This window comes from Periplaneta americana, chromosome 15 (assembly GCF_040183065.1).
Source record: "Periplaneta americana isolate PAMFEO1 chromosome 15, P.americana_PAMFEO1_priV1, whole genome shotgun sequence".
NCBI classification, from domain to species: Eukaryota; Metazoa; Arthropoda; class Insecta; order Blattodea; family Blattidae; genus Periplaneta; species Periplaneta americana.
The window spans coordinates 153,162,781-153,183,084 of record NC_091131.1 but is presented as its reverse complement, the minus strand read 5'-3'; the positions used below and the strand labels follow the sequence as shown (position 1 = coordinate 153,183,084).

The 20,304-nt window shown below is 37.3% G+C and overlaps 1 protein-coding gene and 1 non-coding gene across 4 annotated transcripts in view; one reads left to right on the top strand and one right to left on the bottom strand.

Annotated features, from left to right (window-relative positions):
• Positions 1 to 20,304, bottom strand: part of LOC138715458 (A-kinase anchor protein 200-like) — a 420,917-nt gene that overhangs the window by 212,412 nt on the left and 188,201 nt on the right. The window lies entirely within an intron of this gene.
• TRNAC-GCA (transfer RNA cysteine (anticodon GCA)) lies at positions 15,051 to 15,123 on the top strand. The gene has a single exon. It is a non-coding gene; the product is annotated as a tRNA-Cys (tRNA).

The window sequence follows — 20,304 nt, the reverse complement described above, 5'->3', positions numbered from 1 at the left end:
TAAATCTGTCAGTTTCTCTTGTATATTATTCGGAAGATGTTTTGAATCCACAATAAATGGATCACGAACTCAGTCGAAATCTTGAATACTCTATGCAAAATAATTCTAGAACTTCTGCTGCAAGATTACTAAATGTTCTTTAATTAAGTCCATCAACACTTTATTACTGTTAGCAAGGAGCCATATAGTTAGGAACATCTCAAACGACCCATGATGATTGTGTCTGCAGAGAGAGATATTTAATTTTGATGTAATTTTAATTAATTCTAATAATGTCTTACAATAATAGGTAAAAGTTCACGTCACACCTTCCACCTTGTGGAGGCACACCAGTGTGCCGCGACACATCGGTTGCAGCACGCTGCAATAGAGGAATGTTTGTCTAGTGATGGTGGTGAAATCAGAATTTCTAGCTCCCAGGATTTGGCTTTTCTTCTTCAACATGTGACCTGTGCAATCACGCCATTTGTTAGCCGTGACCTCTGTAAATTCTTCATACGATAATCATCGCAATCCAGGCAGTTTGTATGTAGTGGTATTTTGTGCAACGTAACCTTTAACCTGGGTCCAAGTCATTTGTACAGGGTTTAGGATTACAGTGGTAAGGTACCTCGCACAAAATTTATCGTCACATACTGTTGCTTCTGGAAACTCATATTCGGAAAATATGTCATTTTCTCCTAGAATTACGACAGCACAGCACACAGCTAGTACCTTTCACTTTCACGTGTTGTTTGTTACGCCCCTTAGTTACGGTACGTTCTGGTAACGGCTCGGAATTATTACAAGTCGAGCTCAAACCTCCTGACGTTTCGCGAGCGCCAGTAACATGCGAACGCGAGCAGTAGTTTTAAAACTGTGGAGAGCGACACTTTACCTGAGATTGGTTTGACAGGGAGATGCAGAGGGCTTCTTTTTAATAATAATAATAATAATAATAATAATAATAATAATAATAATAATAATAATAATAATAATAATAATAATATCATCAGATTGCATCGAATGAAATTAAAAGTCACAAAATATAGAAAAAATAGTTGAGTCAGACGTAAATAATAATACTCGCTGAGTTTATATCAGTTTTTGTAACAGTTTTACTTTTATTAGTTTAATAAAGTTGTCGAATAACATAAAGGCGGAGGGTGATAAAATAAATTGAATGATAGGCTTAATTTGAAATAGCCCCATCATATTATATTGAAAGAGGTAGAGAATCTCTCCACTCCGCCGTCTCTCTCTCTCTCTCTCTCTCTCTCTCTCTCTCTCTCTCTTAAGGTTTTTCTTTCTTCTTTCCTCGGCAGCTTTTTTCTCAAATACACGGGAGAGTTTTCTTCTGGGAGAAGCGAAAAGTGCGAATCATGTATTTCATTAAAGAAAACTGCTAATATGCCTAATAATGTCCCGGTTAATAGCCTACGCAGTTTACACGTGGTCCCTTGACCAGCGTCTTATCGGGTTTTATTGTATTAACCCATACAATTGGAACCACTGGGGGTAGAAATGTGATTTTTCTTTCTGTGTGTTCAGAAAACATTAAACATTCATCATGTATACACGCCGGATCCCTACAACATATCAATTTTCCGAGCGCACTTTTTATTTGATTTTTAGACTTTCTAAGCAGCCAGTATGCGGCGAGTCTGCGTGCCCATATATTGCAACGCAGCACTGCCGCTATTGGCTAAAGCGGATACAACTGCAAACGTTAGGAGGTTTGAGCGCGACTTATAGTTGCGCTGACTTCACACAACTGTGTTCTGAAGTCGGTCAAGTCGGGCCTTTAGTTCAGTCAGCGCACCGATGTAGCGGTTAACAGTTACTGGTTTGTCCGGGTTCCAATGTGCCCGTGTGCAGCATTCTCGATTAAAATTTGACCGTGGTTAAGTCGGCACTTAACCATCTTCAACGCCAATTTGCGGTGCATCAACCTCGTTCAAAGTTAAACAAGAGAGTTGATGATGGTCAAATTTGATCACGGGTGTGGGACCAATTATAATGAATTGAACATGGTCAAGTCAAGAAAAACAAAATGGCGGCACGATCTGACGCACGTCTCATCGGTGATTGTTGGAACTTATATTTGGTGGACTTTCTGTTCCTGTGGGACCAAACTGCTGGCACCAACGCTACTGTTCCCAACGCATTAAAACAGACATTCAGCTCCGTACAGTTCTCTGGACATAATCCGTGGATCCGCCTGCTTGAACTGATTAAGGTGTTTTCTTTTCGTGGAGTGACAGCTCTGCACAAGCCGCTCAAATCACTAACGTCAGGGTTGTCACTAGAGTCGTGCATAATCGGTTACGAAAAATAGAAATGATATCATATTGCTACTAAACGCGACAGTATGCGAAGCTCTTCCGTCTCGTGAAGTAGTCCAATGTTCGGTTTAACGAATGTCCGAGATTTTCTCGGGTGACGGCTCTGAGTCACGATAGATAGATAATATTGAGACATCCAGGAGTTCCAAGAATCGTTGCAAGGACACGATTATCATCGTGTATCTTTCAACTGATATTTCCTCCTCTCTCTCCATTCATTCATTCATTCATTCAACAATCCACGTATTGGAACAGCACGCATCATGAAGCTGCAATCATTAGAGCTTGATAGTGTTTTCATTTTTGTTAATAACTTTTTATCTCCTTGGAATAATTAAAAGACATAGGTTACATTAACAACTACTCTTTTAGAGGTAGCTTATGCATTTTGAGTTTAAAGTATGAACGTTACAATAGTAAATATGTACTTGCTCTTCTCTTTTGTACATAATTGTAATTTATTTTATTCTTGTATTTGTTTACATGTCAGATTTCAATTATTCATTATGCTTATTTCTTTTGTTGTTACACGTGTCCATTGATTTATATATTAGTTATAAAGATGAATGTACCAAAGTGTCCAATTATAGGCTTATTTCAAGCTAACACTTTTTTTCATTAGGAAAAGTAAATATCCTTCAATTGTTACTCCATTTGTGTAGTTAGAAAATGTCATCAGAGTTCCTGTATGGTTAAGTGCGCCTGGTGTTCTGTCTAGCCAGCAAGACATTAGGCGCAATCGCCTGAAAGTCGGATATTCGGTTGGATACTCAACCTTGCCGGTTGTTCTGCGACCGGTCGAATATAAATCGGTTCTAGGCGCTGTTCTGCAGCTCTCTGGTTGCCATTACTACTATTTTATGAACATTTTTAGTACAGATACACCAAGAATAACGTTATCTATGAAATGAATAATGTTATAGGTTAATATATGTTCCCAAATTTAACAAAACTTGTGAAGGCAGTGCTATATCTCCCACATTCTTCTGCAGCAACAGAGCGTGTTTTTTCTGCTGTTACCATAAATAAAAATAAATTGATGAATAAATTCTAAATCCTCATGATGAATGGACTCCTAACAAAATAAAAGCTAAAACATTCATCTAAACAAAATATTCATATTTTGAAAGAACTTAACTGCCTTAGCAAAATCATTCAAGGTTTAGTTGAAGACCAAGTTTTCAATTTATATATATATATTGACGTTCGATGTGATATATTTTGTTGATATTCTTTTAAGTCTAAATTAAATTTAAAATATCAAACTGCATAACTAAAAAAAAGTTACTATTGTGAAATGATTACAGTACGAGTACAGTGTAAGATGGCATTATATCCTTGATTGTTTCAAAGAGTTACAAATGGTGTGTTTGGTTAACCTGTAATTTTTCATCTATGGTGTGTTCAACTCACTACATCCCAATTTACATATGCATAACTATCCAGGTTTTGCATAGAAATTTGTCTAAAAATGCTATCATGAACACAAGTCGTCATATATGCTCAGAGAAGTTAACCTAGTAGCTTTACAGGGAAAAATTGAGTACGAATTTTTTTCTGCCTGGTGGTAACCCTGACTGCAGTGCGCCACACACCGCTCTCTATGCCCTCATCCACTTCTTGATCTCCGTTACGTTCAGCAAGCGTCAATGAATGTCAATAGAGGAATTCAATGGTACACATCTGCTTTGGTCGCCACTTCCGTAGACGTCATTTTGCCAGACTGCCTTCTTCAACAAGGCAACGCAATTTAACGGGATATTGGCGCGAAGGTTCAACCTCTATTGCCATACCACCGATGTCCGCATCTGATGTGCACCAACATAATTACTTCCGTAGAGACCTCAGATAATGTTTTCCATATTCTGTTAAAGTTAAGAGAATACTACTAGTTCAGCGCTCCCAACCCGGTGAAGCAATATTCTACTACTCTGCTCAATAATTAAAATATGCAATCGTCTTACGGAAATCTTTATTGAACAGTATTTATTAATTTTTAATGGTGTATAGCTAAGCATAGATTACCTAACTGCGGAGAAAGCTGCGAATCTCGTGAAACATACCAGCACATACGTAAATAAACAGTGTTAGGGTATACGTGCAAATAATCTGATATTTCTTTAAGAAAATTGATGTAAAACTACGTCCTATCTACTTTTTGCCTTGCTCTAATATTTTTCCCATAAATGTGTCACGTATTTTACTGTCATATATTTCATGAATTATCGTACTATGAAACGCCTGTCAGTTTAGGGTATACCAGCCGTGAAGAAAAGGCCATGGTGCGCCGAGCCACTGTGTAAGCTGCACCCACCGTGCATAGCACCTATGGAGGGAGGCGGACAACCGAAGGGGAGGTTATTTAGGACGTGTAACGAAGAAAGAAATGAACAAGAAAACATAGGACACATTATCACAACCTAAAATTAACTGTCTTCAGAATGTCTCTGCGACAAAGTTTCAAAATCAGGAATTATGTCACTTACTGCCAATCGTAGTTGATCACGAAGGTATTTGTCTGTCAGTCGTGATCTAAATTTGATTTTTACTATTTTCATTGTTGAAAATAATTTTTCACAAACGTAAGTTACAGCGAACATGGCTTCAACAGAGCAAGCGAAAGAACGATGCTTCAAATATTTATTTTTTTCCAAAGATTTGAAAAGTTCAATATCTGTCAAGTCCTTACATCTACCTTTCATTTAACGTCACATTGTAAATCTGTGAGTTTAAATTGAAAATCTAACCGCATTATTCGTACATCTGCTGTAAAAGAATCGACGTACAGAGATGATGATGATGATGATGATGATGATAATAATAATAATAATAATAATAATAATAATAATAATAATAATAATAATAACAACAACACTTAACCTTTTAATGTTTCATCAGTAACATGTAGTAACTTATAATGCCGTTTTATGTCATACAACCGTTTTCCTAGTAATATTTGTGAACAAATCATACATTTAATATTTTCATCATATTGTAGGCAAAAGAATGCATCCTCCCATCCTACTTGAAACTTTCGTTTTTTATAGAGGTACATGGTTTCGAGAGAGATATTGCGACGATACGCCACTCGCAGGTCCGAGACAAATACAAATAGAATGGAGTTTGACTCCAGTGAGTTAGAGGGTGGGGGTTGTAGGTAGGAAGCGAGAGAAAAGCACTGCCAGCCACAATGTGCTCGTGAGTCGCATTTTCACCGCGGCTGGGGTATACGAACGTCTTTCGATCACAATATGTACTCCAGCATAAATACACTAAGTCGGTTAAGAGTTATCATTAACCTTGCAGGAAGCTTACTTGACGTAATGAATGGATTCACTGATGCTGAATTAGCTGATATTAATTTATTGTACGGAACAGCAAGAGAATCTGCAATCCTGGCAAGGGAGCTCTACTGGCTACGATTTCCAAATCGTGGAATTCCAAATGGACCAATGTTCGTTGCTATGTACCAAAGACTATCTCTTCTATTTCTTCGTCCTCGGATCGACGATCGTTGACCGCAGAGTGATGATGTTTCCTTCATAATGTGATAATGTTTCTAGAAAAAGTCTACACTAGTTAAGGGAATATTAACTTTTGTTAACAATTGAGACATATTATTTCGAATGATTCTCTTATTTCAATAACAATGTTTAAATGTTAATTTATTTTAATTCTTCCGCCATAGTTTAAAAGTGAAATGTCACACACCTCTCTCTCTCTCTCTCTCTCTCTCTCTCCCTCCCTCTCTCTCTCTCTCTCTGATAACATTACTTTATACAATTTTATTTCATTGCAATCTTCAATGCTTGTTTTTTGTTTAGTCAACTGTCCAAAGACAGGTCTGGACCCCACAAGTGACACCAACAAGGCATCACTTATGAGGCAACTACGCCAGAAGACAATGGGGTAGGGTGGTCAGTTCTTTTCCTTTTCCATTGCATATAATGCTGACTAATCAGACTTGTATAGAAACAATTGTTTTTCCTCCGACACATATCAAGTGAGATGATGTACTAGCTGCTAATAGATGTACATATACGAAATTAAAATTAGGAGCAAGTCTTGATGCGAGACCATCTGCATGTAGGCAACAATTTCGCACGACTGTCCAAAAATAGCATATACAGAGGGGCTCTTGTTTACTGCACATGCGCACTGTGTTGTAAGCAAAACATTCAATAAGGAAGCTCCAAATTGTTTTCTGTATCTGTACTTATCAGCCACCTCCATCAGAGATTCTAGCATGCTTAAGACTTATGGAAATAAAAATGTAGGCTATATTCGAAATTCAAACGCATTACAGCACAAAATAAATAAACAGTGAATTTAATTGAATATGTTCTAACGTGAAAGCGATGTGTCTGATACACGTTAAAACCGTTAAATTATTTGATTACCTGTTGCACCACAATGACCTTCATGGTAAGCCTGGACGATAGACAAACTCCACAAGCTTGCAACTCTGCGTACCTAGCCAGGCGTTCGAAGTATTAACTAACCTAAAAACAAGTTATTTTTTCATGTCTAAAAAATAACTTTGAAGATTATGGGTGCTATTCATAGACATTTCGCAGCACGCGCTACGAGCGTACTAAGCTAGCCCCGGCTATCCACTGGTTACTAGTACAGAATTCAAATCATATCCTATCACTAACACTGGTTTATGAATACGAAAAACGCTGATCATCCACCGAAAGCCCGCGCTAAAAATGTCTATGAATACGGTCCTGAGAAATTTTTACATAATGTGGTTCAGTATACTATACCCGATTATCCTTAAAAATATTTACAAGTATAGGGGAAGGTGTTGTACCTTGGGTCATTTTTACATTTAATTTCTATTTTTACCATATTATGATTATTAGGTTGTCCAAATTATAAAATAAGATGAAGCTACTCTTTGAGATATCATTGGTAATCTTTATTTACGAATTTAATTACTCTGATAATTTTTATATTCAATTAAATGTATACAAGTATAATGGACCAAGGTACAACATGAGGTTGTACCTTGGGTCACCCGATGTTGTACCTTGGGTCACATTACAAATTTAGCCTACAAGAAAAGAAACAAGAATACAAATTGTGGATAAACATAAATATGAATGCAAAGTGTAGGCTACATATCTAAAAATCACGAAACTTCTGGAATATAATAGGAAACAAATTAAAGATACAATTCCTTTGCAACATGTTCAAGCAATAATGCATTTTAAGCAGATAACAAACACAAAATCGATCTACTTAACATCATAACTACTGAAATCAACTGCGAATTGTAGTTGGGAAGTTTGTCTCTTAGATTAACCTTGTTGGTAGGGAGGTGGCAGCCTCATGACTAAGCCACATGTCGCCAGCTTTTTTCTCGATTTTCCAGTTCTCTGGAATAGCCAAATTATTTTCATATCTATACTGATATGCAAGTTTCAGAACTTCATTTCTATTTAGACCGTAATGTAGCCTTGCTGCCTGTTTCAAATTACTAATTCAATCTTTTGTGGCAAAGTAAACACTTTCTTCACATCATTGTTAGCTCTGTACACAAACTCATTTTCATTAGAATCCTGCATATTTTTTAAGTGCCTAGACAACGTAGTATTCGAAATATAATTTTTGGCAGCAGTTCGCACTTTAGTTCCATTTGTTAGCACATCCTTTATAGCCATGCGAAGTGCTTCTACATCTACTTTTTCCCGCTTTTTTCCATTCATGCTTCTTGGCATGGTTCTATAAAAATAAAAGTATGACGATATAATATTTCCAACATATTGAGCAATAAACTATATTAAATTAACTAATAATTTATAATGATTTGTACACTTCTGCTCATCATCAGTTCAATGTTGTACCTTGGGTCGACCCAAGGTACAACGCTCCAAGTGGACCGAGGTACAACTACTGCTCATTGCGAACTGAACATCATGTTTAAAAAATTAGGTTATATTCTAACAATAACCTAATATACCATTCGAACAAGAAAGAAACAAAGATCTTACCTTACTATTGGAAATGTCTTGAATTATAACACAGCCCCGTAAAAAAATTAAAGAACTCACTACAAAGAAAATACTTTCTGAGATCAAAAACAAATTTCTTCACAAAGAAAGCAAACCACTGTATCTGAAGATCACCAAAGCTTTGTGAGAGGACTCTTGTGTACAAATATGTAACTTGACTGTAATATTTCATTTTTCAAAACACAAATGGCAGAGAAATGATGAATGACCCAAGGTACAACACCTTCCCCTACTCCTAATTCCATGTATGTATGTATGTATGTATGTATGTATGTATGTATGTATGTATGTATGTATGTATGTATGTATGTATGTATGTATGTATGTATGTATGTATGTATTATGTATGTATTATGTATGTATGTATGTATGTATGTACGCTTGCACACAGATTTCAATAATTAATTCAGACTTCTTGTACGAACTCACGTCAGAACTATGGAACTAAGTGAACTTAAAAACAAAGCTTAAACCACCGGCAGATGACTGTATTATACAAATACTGTTCTCCAACCAGGAGATCAACCGTGAAAGGAATGTGCTTACTATTGCGTCATCTATTGGAACAAAGTAGATAAATAATATTACCGTTATAACGCCAGTTTGAAAACCATGCGCTCTCCTGCATATGTTATTTCCTGTATGAAGAAATTAAAAGACCAGGAGATTAACTGTGATCTAATTTTATAACTAGGGTAGTATCAATACGTCTGTATCAATGTTATGGTTTGTGCTGTGAGAGCTAGCCAATAGAGATAAGAGTACCCACGTGTGTGACCTTATGACATCTTATGACATCAACATTCATTCACAGCATTACCCTCCTTCGTCTCATCCGGCGGAGACTTTCTCGTGGTTGGAGCACAGCAAGTGTATTACACTTCCTGCTCTCTGCTCTCTCGATAACCCTCTTGCTTGTAACAACAGAATTGAAATATTCCACAAATGACACTTTGCTGTGTTGCAATGGAGCACAAGCACAGTTGACATTATTCTGGCTACTTCCATCTCTAGAAACTCGATTGAAGGTTTAAATAACCATTTTTAAATTGAAGTCGAAGCTCTGACACTACGGAGAAAATAAGGTCGTGTGAAACAGTCTAAGTACAAGATAAACCATTAATTTTCAACTACAACACATGGCCTACTGAATTATTTGGCAGCAATGCTTATTCAGTTTATGACTCTATCGTAAATCATTATTGTTAGTCGCATTGCTTTGCCGGAGTTAGGCTAAAATAACTTTGTCGACTTTAATTTTCCGACGTGTTTCTAACAAAATCTTTATTGTAAGAGCCAGTGCTCTGGTGGGACTGAAATAACTTACAGCGGAGTACAATAGCATTATTTCAAGTGTTATACAGTAACGGCATACCAAGAACGATAAGAACTCAATTTCCCATTGTTGGCATTGAAGTTTTAAAAATATTTTGGAGTGAAATATCCCACGTTACAGGCTCTAGCACACAGGCGATTCTGCAACAAAATTATTCAGTATTTTAGCATTATGCTACAAGCTAGGAGATATGGATTCTACTACGCGTGTCATACTCATAAGTATGCTACGGTTGGCAACGTTGTACCGGTTACTATTGTCGTAGGATCGTAAGTGCGCACCGAACACAGACTGATGTAGAAAGCTCGCTCTCACTACTAGTGGCATCTACCACAACTTCATCAACTACCTGTGGTCGACCAAACGAAACGAGTAAAAAAAATCTGTGTCATGTGTCATCACACAGTCATCGTCATCACATACACTCCATCCACACACATTTCTACAAGTTTTTCAACAATACAATTCTTATCACGCCAGCAACGATATTCCCGTAACAGCAGTAGCAAAAACATTAAGATACTGTACAACAAAATTATTTAGAAATGTGAAGGCTTGCCTATACAATACAGAATAATGCACAAGTTGATTAAAATACATTACTAAGTTGTAGGTTAGGTTGTCGATGAAATTGAAATATCGGCTATGGTTCATATAGATGTGTCTGAAATAGTATTAGGTTCAAGTGCTAAAATATTGGAATAGGTTAAGCCTAATTATATTTCTATTTCAAGTTGATCTTTTCCATTAAGTATCATAAATTACAATAATATATAGAAAATATTACTTAAATTAATCATACTTCTTTATACTTTTCAATTACTTACGTAGGAATCGCATTTCATTAGAAAGACTGATTTACTCGTACATATACGGAAAAAGGACTAACAATGATAGATTTCCCCCAATACTTGTATGAACTTCACTGTCCCTACTCTTCGCTTCTGAAAGGTGGTAATCCTATTTACAATGCATAACAAAAATGAAATAATATACTGTGAACCTAAATAACAAAATAAATGTTATTTCTGGTATTGTACAAATTTCTTTTGTTATCTGATATCTGAGCAATAAAAGGTGAAAAAGAGAAGCACTGAATCACCAACTCCGTCGTGCATTGATTCTAATATACGACGAGAGAAATCGTGCGTGTTCTATTGGTTCACATGATCCAATTTATAAACCATCGACACCTTATAGCAGCGATCATCAGCAGAGTGCACCCTCGGGCTATCGTCTCTTACCCGCGGATAAGAGATGCACTGGCGTGCGTCCGTGGCTGTTGACGGGTATGCTTTCTACCTCTCCCTTTTGCACGACGGTGCATATTCCGATACACTCCTTACCCTTTATCCATTTCAGTGCTGACGACCACTGCCCTATTGGGGATGACACTTCAGAAATTTTAAACCCCTTACGAAATGTTCAATTCTTACGATAAGAACGGTTGCTTTTTCTTCAGTTCAACGTCACAGTCACACGCATAACTACTCTGCTACAGCACGATTCTTTCTATCGATAACGAAACCTGTTTCTTGGCACTTATTTTAATCATGCATGAACACATAGTTTCGGTGGTTGTGTAGCCTCTGGAAAACAACGCCGAAATTTGAGTAAACACAACTCGTAGGGCCTACATCTTCGGCAGAGTCGCCCTCGGTAGCGTAGTTGGTATAGCGCTGGCCTTCTATGCTTCTATGCTCGAGGTTGCGGGTTCAATCCCGGCCGAGGTCGATGGCATTTAAGTGTGTTTAAATGCGACAGGCTCATGTCAGTAGATTTACTGACATGTAAAAGAACTCCTGCAGGACAAAATTTCGGCACACCGGCGACGCTATTATAACCTCTGCAGTTGCGAGCGTTGTTAAATAAACCATAATTTCAATTTCAATTTTCTTCGGCAGGTAGTTTTAAGAAGAAAACGCGTTGCTGTACTGTGTAACTATGATTAAAAGTACGTATTTATCAATAGTGTTCACGAAACTCACAAGCAGATATTGCCAATTTGAAGTACCAGTGGAATTGTGTCCCCGCTTAATGTAAGCTAATGAGAAAAACTCACGCACTGTGTCAAGGCAACAATTACCCGAGAACGCCCCACACGCTACCCGTCACAAAGCTGTCTCCTGAATCGGCAAGAATTCCGGTAACTTAGGTTTCATTCGCTCTCTACAAAACGCATAGTCTAGTCGTCAATCCTTCCGCTTCTCGTGTAATCATGTTTGTGCTTACGCATCAGTTCGCAGTACTGGCACTGTAGAGGAAATCTCAACGTCTCAAATATCAGCAGACGGTCGGTTAAAATCGTTCAAGGTATTCGATTATACACACACGTCGATTATCTCGAGGTGTTTAAGAAACTTATTTCGAATGTTACATTGCAAGATACTACAACTTTCCCTTTCCTTCCACTTTAGATAGCAAGATAAGCAACACTCTGGCATATCCTAGGTCTCACAGGGTAATTTTTTCTTCTGTTCACGAAATTACTGTATCTCACAACTAAACATTCAGCTCATGTAGACTAATAAACATATAATCATAAAAACATTATTTGAAATATAACAAAACACATACAAAACTAAACTATTCAGTCTATAATTACTTCTAACAAGTTGATCCCTTTTGGCGATTAGGTAAGCTCAAAACTTTACACAATAAAACATAATTGGTATACTAAAATTATAGGCTATTTTTCTTCAGACTAGTATCGTGGCCAGTCAATGCGACTTTTTCTTTCCCTGCATTCGAATTTTCGTTTGATTTCCTTTTGCTTCTTTAGCACTTGTACAGGGACTTCATTTTATTTTTACTTCAATTTTTATTGTACCTGAGTTTTTTAATGTACTTCACTCCCACCCCTTCTACTAATGAAGTTCAACCGTCCTCCACACAGATCCAAGACCGCATATACAGTCATAGTAGCCTTACAGTCATAGTAAACAGTACGTTCCAAAAATATGTTCGCGTTTTCCAGTGACGAAAGAGCTTTCAATATTGAATCATTTTCGCACAGGTACTGTCGTCCATTTGCCTACGTCGCATCCCGGTTTCCCCCACCATCTTTTATTCGCCAGCTAGTGGCTGGGCTGTCTTAGCTCTTTTCTGAGAACATTAATTTCTGTTAGGAATTGGACGTCCACGTAATATTATACAACTGTTTAAAATAACTTAAATAAAAGGGCCTCGTTAAGTAATTAACTGTCACGTGATTTCCTTCCTTTCTACGACCCTACGACATAACCACTTGGACGGACATAGATAGTATGTCTGAGTAATTTTATCTTTTCGGATCGGGCAGAAGTGAAGATTGAATTTACAGTACGTAAGGTACTCTTTTATGGAGTAGGTACATAATTATTTCAACATGAGTTACCAGTACGAAGAATGAAACTGGTAATTGGGATTAGGTACAATAGTCTATAGTGCGATAATATGCACATTAGAACTGAAGCCTGTATCGAAATGAACGGCCACCATTTTTAAAAATGTGTTTAAATATTCATATTATGACTATTTTTCAATTTAACTTCATTCTCTATATTGTACGCTAATGTGCTGTAGACAGTGCATAATGAATACGTCCGCATGGACGGCTCAGTTCGAGAGTAAAAACACTCATTGTTAATACTGTACTGTATTTTGATTAAACAAAAACCTAATGAAAATGATCAAACTCAAAAGCGCAATATTTCCTAGTTTACGTAAATGGATGAACTACTTTTCTTCCCTCCTATACTAGTAAAGTGATTTGTTTGTATATTACGCCAGTATCATCGAACTCCAGTCGTGGAAGGGGGTAGTAAACGGCGTTGATCCAGAGATATAGGCAAGTTAATATTAAAAATGTTAGTAAAAATAAAATGATGTCCCTGTAGTTTTAGGATCTTCCTTTGCTCTTCTAGCCGTTAAATTTCTAAAAAAGTAAGTTTCCTTCCTTCAGTCTTCTTTTTCTCTTTTTTCCCTCGATTCTTCAACATATTCTTCATACTTTTCTTAGCATCCCTAACATACATTGAAATGTTATGAATTATATGAACTTCTTGTATGCTCTGCAAAGATCTGACTGCATTTGCAATTATTCTATGTGCAATAAGACTTTGTTCATCACGTAAGTTTTTTTACTAGGTGGTGTTTAATAACAGAGAAACCACTCTCTGTTGAATTCCCGTGAGAAAATTATGACTCAACTCGACTACCTGCCACAGATTTGTGGACGATTACCACATAATACTGAAGAAAAGATATTATCCAACCTCTTAGAAATGGTTTCATCGTCAAAGAATGATTTGAAGCTCGTTCTTAAAGTAGATTTTGTTTCATTACAAATTAATCAAAGCCATATTTCACTTTTGTTCTAGTCTGCAATACTACCAGTAATTGTACTGTTGGAATAGACAGCTTCCAATAGCAAGTTAAACCTTAGTTTTCCTTGCTCCGTATTATGAAAAATAACACTAGAATGACAACCCCTAAATAGATGTATATTCAAAGGGCTTCTCTCTAACATATTAATCATTCTTGTCTGAACTTGACTTGACTTCGCTTGAAACAACTTCTTTGACAAGTATATTTGAACTCCAACGTCAGTATTTTATAGTTCACGTAAAATTTGTCATTTGTCTAAAATTCTAGACGAATTTACTGAAGATGTTACTAATTGGGCCAACAGAATAATATCTGTTATTGTGACAATATTTCAGGAGAAAAATTCGCTCCGGCGTCGGGGATCGAACCCGAGTCCTTGTTCTGCATACCAAGCGCTCTGACCACTGAGCTACGCCGAATTCAATCCACAGCACCGGATCGAACCTTCCTCCTACAGTGTTTTTTTCCCCCTTTTTGTGGCCTGACTCCAAGTTGGGCATACACGTTGACGTTTATATTTCAAGTCAACTGCCATTATACAAGGAGCGCACTCAACTGAGTGACTAATGGCCGGGATTCCGCAGTAAAGTGCACAGCAATCTGTACAGAATAATGCACTGCTAGCTAGACGAATTTACTAAAGATGTTATTAATTGGTCCAACAGAATAATATCTGTTATTGTGACAACTAATATTTCAGGAGAAAAATTCGCTCCGGCGCCGGGGATCGGACCCGGGTCCTTGGTTCTACGTACCAAGCGCTCTGACCACTGAGCTACGCCGAATTCAATCCACAGCACCGGATCGAACCTTCCTCCTACAGTGTTTTTTCCCTTTTTACTGCGGAATCCCGGCTATTAGTCACTCAGTTGAGTGCGCTCCTTGTATAATGGCAGTTTATTTTAAATATAAACGTCAACGTATATGCCCAACTTGGAGTCAGGCCACAAAAAGGGAAAAAACACTGTAGGAGGAAGGTTCGATCCGGTGCTGTGGATTGAATTCGGCGTAGCTCAGTGGTCAGAGCACTTGGTATGCAGAACCAAGGACCCGGGTTCGATCCCCGGCGCCGGAGCGAATTTTTCTCCTGAAATATTAATTAAAATTCTAGAGCAAGAAGCTTATTCACAGTATTAGACATTTTACTCGACTGAACAATCACTACAACACATTTCGTACAAGGAGTTGTAAATCTGAGAACAAGAATGGACCAAGTGGGATTGAAGACTGATATTTCCTTAAAAATGGTTCACCGATGTTTTGGGAAATGTTACTTTGCATTTCATGAATGCACATCTTGTTTGGTCCGAAACATTTTAAACAGCTTGGTTTGTACAAACTTTTGATTATCACTAAATGTTTAACATCGTGAAAAAATAATCAAAGCTACTGTATATCAAACGATGGGATCCTCTCCAGTCATCTGGTAGTGCAGTGCTACGAAAACGTTTCTTCCTGTCAGCGAAATGAAATCTACAGGCGGGCTAGAGTATGCAACCTGAAGAATGTTCTCTCACAGCAATGGTTTAAATTAAAACTATCAAGTAGATCTTTAGCTAAAGCACGTCCCAGAAAAACACTGCTCAAATAGGCGTACTCAGTGCGAACGTACTTCTACAGATACACTTTCAAAACACTAAATAGTTACGGATTTCCAAGACTTCTGCAAACTGAAGTACTTAGGTTTCCCCGACTTCTAACTATAAAAATTAATTTCCCTGACTTTCACTGACCATATATGAAGGGTTCAGAACCATAGTGGGCCAAGCGCCATTTACTAAAATCGTAGAAAACAAGGGTTAAAATGAAGTTATCACCATAATTCAATAGAAATATATATATAGCAAGTAATACATCAATCTTCATAAAACTATGGTATTCACTTAACTTTAATCCTTGCTTTCTCTGTTTTTAATAAATGGCGCTTGGCCCACTATGGCTCTGAACCCTTCATATATTTTTTTTTCCTGATTTTCAATGAACCCTTCAAATATGAACCACAGGATGTCCTAGAAAACGAAAACTTCAAAATATACTGGTATAGAGAAATCCGGACGGATGGAATGATTCAAGCCACCAGACCAGACAGGAATTAGCCTCAGAAACCAAGGAGATGTGGAAGGCTACCCGAGTCACCACACACCCAATAATACTCCCAACCAATGGCAACATACCGAAGACATTAGTCCAGCAGCTATACACTCTACATCTGCAACATATTTTACCGCTACTACAAAAATCAGTAATTTTAGACACGTCACATTGTCCGACGTTTCCTAAATGCTGAATAATTTGTGATACTTGATGTAAATCCGTATCATTAAGCCATGCACCATTTTTTTCCTTGTAGAAAAATGAAAAAGAAATCAAATAATAATAATAATAATAATAATAATAATAATAATAATAATAATAATAATACTAATAATGGATCTGCAGTGAAAGACCTGTCCTTGGGCAGAAAACTGTGAATAAAATGAATGCTGTTATGAAATGACGTACTCATACAAGTACCAATAACTGTCATCTTGTACAGTTTTATTCTTAATACACTCTTTCGAAAACTTTTTTTAAACTAATGGCGGGTACTTGACTTTTCATAATTGACCCATTTTTTTATTTTATTGGGTTATTTTACGACGCTGTATTAATATCTCAGGTTATTTAGCATTTGAATGAAATGAAGGTGATAATGCCGGTGAAATAAGTCCGGAGTCCAGCACCGAAAGTTACCCAGCATCTGCACGTATTGGGTTGAGGGAAAACCCCGGAAAAAATCTCAACCAGGTAACTTGCCCCAACCGGGATTCGAACCCGGGCCACCTTGTTTCGATGCCAGACTTGCTGACTGTTACTCCATAGGTGTGGACTCATTGACCCATATGAAGCCAGTTCCGTAGGCCAATTTATCAACAAAGTCGTTGCCCAGAGTGCATCATAGGAGGCTGGTCTACGCTACGCCCGCGATCAGATGAGATAATGCAAATTTGTTGGGATGCCACAAGGGAACTGAAGCTTCCGGAGAACCCCCTTGTGTTACCTGCACCACGGGCTTGCCCAACACTAGTTATAAATCTAGGGTACGCCAGGGATGGAACCTGGATCCAATGTATGGGCTATTCCATCTCAAATCGACCAAAATATAGAGAAAATTGACCTTGCAATTTTTAAATACAATGAAACTTTTTCTGTCCGTTGACAACTGTGATACAATGCTTTGTGCAAAGTTTGACGCATCAGAACTTCATAGTTTTTAAATTAAAAATATATAAATGTATCGTATTTTCATAAAATTAGCAACTTTAAACTGTTGTAGCTCCGAAACCCTTTCACCCTATGATCAAAATCATAGTTTATTTTGATGCTGAGAAATTAAAGTTTATATTGACATGTAAACAGTTTTTCTTACTTGTTATGGAAATGGAGAAATTTAGATTTTTCTTCATTAAGACGCCTTTGCCCACGACAAAATATTTTTAAAATATATGGTTAGATTCCGCATTGCAAGTACAAATAAACATATTTTTACTGGTGCAACGTTGATAAGAAAGTATTGAAAATATCAAATAAAGAAAATAAATAGTACGCGCGTGAAGTAACCAGCTGACTGTGAGGCGGGAGCTAGCCGAGACAACCAAGGCCAGGACACAAACATGTAATGTTTCGTCTAGTAGCGCATAGCTGGACTAGCTTTATCACAAGTTTTCATAAACACAGGAGTAAAATGACGCCCAACACTCGCTTATCTTCATCTCTCGGCCAGTGCATGCGGTACTGCGTCGTTCAAGTCTAGGCGTGTGAAAATAATTTATTTAATACCCTCGAAACTTATTGCCGAGCCACTAAGCAAACAATGCCGAATCTCTCTTAATAATGCAAGGTTTTTTCTCAATATTTTTTTTTTACATTTTTACAAATGGGCAAAAAGCCTAAAAGTAAGTAAAATCAGATTATCTGTCTCTCTGTGTACAATAAAAATAAGGATTATTCTTAACATAATCTACCAAATGTCAGCTTCAAAATGAGCTCCCGTTCAATGTTCTGCAGTAAATGGTTCCAGAGTTCTGAGCGCTGAAAGAGGCTTGTTTTTATAAAATACGATAAATTTGTCGCTCAACAATACGAAAACCGTTTGATAGTATATTTTTTTGAAAATGCACTCTCCTCGGCACCTTGTATAAATAGGAAAAAAACTAGAGTATTAAAAAAATGCGAGGTTTTTTACTGATCGCTTTCATATGGAATAGCCCGTATACAATATTTGACAGTAGCAGCAGTCGGTCTGCAGTCGGATTGAGGGTTCGTGTGAAAGTAAACGTCGTTTTCCATTTAAATACATTACCGACCGCATACTCGCGACAAGCAACCCATAATGACGACTTTTTGCAGTCGATCTTGGCGGCTAGAAGTTGCTCGTGTATAAGAACCCCACTGATCTGTCCACAAACTAGGAGAAAACAGTGCAAGAATTTGCCCAACATTACGTCATTTACTGGAGTGAAAGATTAAGGCGCAGGAGAATGATAGTTCAAAAACATGGGCCCTCCTGCATGTGGACTTCCTTGATCTAGAGTTAAAGACTGGTATAATATCAATCGAATTTTATCAAACGGGTAGTATGTTTACATGCGCTTGGACCCGCGTGTGAAGTGGGATATCATCAAGTTACCTCCGCACGCTGACACTTTCTCCTGCTTGGCCTCACTGAACTTCACATCCCTTTCTCTACAAGTAAAAAATAGTGGTGTTGCGGGTGTCACGATGAGCTTACAAGGCGTTGTTCCAACAGCACGGACAACTATCTGCCGGAACACCGATGTACGTACTCAATTTTCGGTGCTCTAGAACAGCCATTTTCAACCGCTGTGCCGCAAGAAAATAAGAATAATAGCGTAACCAAAGATAAATGGGGTCAAAAATTAACAAATCCTTAATTTTACTGTTAATTTCATAATATATTATACTCATAACATATTAGTTACAGCCACATGTAAGTACTACTTCCCCGAAAATGTTTCTTTTTTTACTCTAAACTAACTGTCTGTACATGAACTGAAATATTTCATTGCAGTGACCCTTTTTACCCTTCTGTATAAGGATAAATGGGGTCAGTGTTTAGGGCAAATCGGGTCACAATTTTTCCCTCTATATACCTGCACGGAACGTTAAAATCAATATTGAACTGATTTAATTTAACACTTTACACCTTCCACAAACAAACACTGTTTTCTTTTCTCCACCAACGAACTGTGTTGCAGTGTAGTCCAAAACCACATGCGTACATGCGTACAGTTTCAAAATTCTAGACACAAGTTCATTTTCTTGTTCTGGAGTAAACGTAGTTTGACGGCCTTTACTTTTAAAGTGATTGACGTCGTTGCAGACATGAATGAGGAACTCCTAACAACTCAGCAGCATGACGTTGGCTTCTTCCCTCGCGAAATGCTTTAATAGCCTTCTGCACGTCGTTCTCAGTCCACGAGTTTGACGTTTTCCTCTTACATTTAACCATCTGTCACAAAGAATTGAAAATAAATACTTAATTTGAGTGGGCTGATTTGAAACATGTTGACCCTATTTGCCCGATATTACTGATCCTATTTAACCAAAATTTAGAACTTTTTTGCGCTAGAGGTTGGTAGTACTGAATACTGTTTCGACGAAGGCGTTAATAGCCATAATCTCTTCTAAAAAGCCTAAACTTAATATTGAAAGTTAATCGCACAAATTCCTCTTACATTTAACCATCTGTCACAAAGAATTGAAAATAAATACTTAATTTGAGTGGGCTGATTTGAAACATGTTGACCCTATTTGCCCGATATTACTGATCCTATTTAACCAAAATTTAGAACTTTTTTGCGCTAGAGGTTGGTAGTACTGAATACTGTTTCGACGAAGGCGTTAATAGCCATAATCTCTTCTAAAAAGCCTAAACTTAATATTGAAAGTTAATCGCACAAATTCTCTGCAATAGTTGTTGTCAAATAATAAAGGAACCGTAAAGCATTATTTAAAATGTATAAAATACTCTTAACTCACCTTTATATTCTCTCTATTCTTTTATTGTCAACACAAAGAATACACACACCAGCTAGCATCAATGGCACTCAACGTGTACAGGAAGTTCTCTTCTTGACCAGTATATATTATGGTAGCACTTGCTTGAACTGGTTTACGCTTGAATATGGAGACAGGGTTTTGAAATTGACCCGATTTAGACTGAATTACCCTAAATGTTATAGCAAAAATTGGA